Raw genomic sequence first — 2,309 nt, 5'->3', positions numbered from 1 at the left:
TGCATTTGCATTAAAAAATGCAAAAATGTTTGCATTTTTTAATATAAATGCAAAATTTAATATAAATGCAAAAATGTTTGCATTTTTTAAGACTTTAAAGTTGGTGTTCAGATATTAATCTTCCAATCTTTCAATAATACATAATAATCAAGTGATATTTTCAAATTTCCTGTCAATTTTAAAGATTTTTTAACTCTAAAACATGGCGGGCCGCTGGATGAGTGAATGCCGAACGCCCAACCACCAGGCTTAGCAAGTTATCAGGGGAAAACCTTTTAAAACAATTGACTATTCGGTGTCCTTGAGTGCCAGAAAGGCGCCTTTGAAATAAAATGTATTATTATTATTATTATTATTATTATTATTATTATTATTATTAAACGTGTAATTATATGGAAACAATAAAAAACATGAAAAATTGACAACTATCAACATGCTTAGTCAGATAAGAGCAGAAAAGCAGAAAAGTCACATCAGCTGTTAAGATTTGTTTTTCTTTTCCAGTATTTTTTTATTAGCATTTATACTAATAAAAAAATACTTTTTTTATTAGTATTTGATGCAACCACAATTAAATGACACAAAATATGGTTTAAAATGGAATTACACGTTATGATACTAAATAAATTAAACTATATCACCAAGTGTGGCTTTAAAATTTATAATCAAACAGAAATAACATCTTCCTGTTCGACGTACCATTTGAATTAGGAGCAGCTGAGACGGATTATCTGCTTCCTACATTGAGAGCCAACACAAAACACAGACACGAGGTCAGCTGGGGATAAAATCCAGACACAGGTGGAGCTCACACAGAACGGTAAATTATGAGAGTTCATGTTCGCAGCAAAACTTCACCACTGATTCATACGCTGTGAAATAAAGCAGCCGTAACACACTCCAGTTGGGTATATACATTCGCTGAAGACATTCTGCTCTGGATTCTCCCAAGACACACACACACACACACACACACACACTTCCCATCAGCCTTGAGGATGGTGGCTGTGGTTTGTAGACAGGCTCCATTTCTCAGTGTGTTCCTGTTAATTTCATTGTTATTATAACAGTACTTAAAGAAAAAAAAAAAAGCCAAGTTCATTCTACATGCTGTGAGCAGTGGGGGGCGGGGGGGAATATATTCTGTTTAATGCACGAGGCAATGTTTACTGAGGCAGTGAAATAAGAGAAACAAACACCAGAACCCAGAGATCAATAAATAATTTCCCTTCTAATGGTTTTTCATCAGATCCAGTGATGGTGTTAGGTACACTAGCAAACAAACAAAAAAAAAACAGCTTCTAAAAATACATTTGAGCTTATAAAGCTGCCTAAAGCAAGAACGGAGGTCGTTCATTATTGAGAGCCATGCTACACAGAAGGTAATAAAACATCATCATCCAATATAATGTCCCATATACAGCCCCGTCTTACAAACAATATGTCAGCTTTAGATTTCAAGGGGAGAAAAAAAACTAACATTTTACAGTAACTATCCTTATCTGTCTCATGCTACAGCTTTCTGCCATGTACTCTCCGTGTCTCATTCAAAAGAATGGAAATGTAACCATTCACGCCTATGGAGGCTGGATTTTGCAGCATTTAAGAGAACAATGAGCTCTCTCTTGTGGCCATTAAACTGCACTACAGCCTTATTTAACCCCGGATTTAGAATGAATCAGCAAGAAGCTTTCAGCCGTATCAGCACGCTGAATGAAATGCAGAACTCAAAGTTAAATCAGCTGCTCCTCCGAACGCGTGCATTTACTCTATTCTCCGGCACATACAATCAAATCCATCTGAGAAGCATGTTTCTATGTGTAAAAAAATAAAAGGGCTAAAATTAGGAGAGAGGTAAGCATTGGGCGGGATGCATTATTCATAGAGCAGTAAACGGCGTGTCATAGGTATCGTATTGCATTACCGTTACTCTCCTTTACCTGAACTGAGCCACACAGTGAACACTCATTGTTCTGCGAGTGGAGCGTTCCTCCAAAACATCAGCGTCTGGACGGAGTCCAACTCCAGAACACACCCGCCAACAGACATCCTGTCCAACACACACGCCAGCAAATTGCTGCCCCAGCTGGGTGGATGGGTGGCTGGGAGGGAGAGGGGGTAAGCAGGGGGTGGGTACATGAGCATGATGGGCTGCAGTGACAGGCATTTCAATCAGCCAACGAGGCAATGAATGAAACTGCAATTCTACAAATCATTTAAAGTGACAGAGTACCCATGCATTGGCCAAAAAAACAAAAAAAAACCCATCATGCAACACTTTGATCTCCCACTTTTTTTTAAACATATCA

General features: G+C 38.0%; 1 protein-coding gene across 26 annotated transcripts in view; it reads right to left on the bottom strand.

Annotated features, from left to right (window-relative positions):
• Positions 1-2,309, bottom strand: part of rims2a (regulating synaptic membrane exocytosis 2a) — a 160,578-nt gene that overhangs the window by 117,952 nt on the left and 40,317 nt on the right. The window lies entirely within an intron of this gene.

The sequence above is a fragment of the Poecilia reticulata genome, linkage group LG16 (assembly GCF_000633615.1).
Source record: "Poecilia reticulata strain Guanapo linkage group LG16, Guppy_female_1.0+MT, whole genome shotgun sequence".
NCBI classification, from domain to species: Eukaryota; Metazoa; Chordata; class Actinopteri; order Cyprinodontiformes; family Poeciliidae; genus Poecilia; species Poecilia reticulata.
This window is presented reverse-complemented; position numbering and strand designations above follow the sequence as displayed.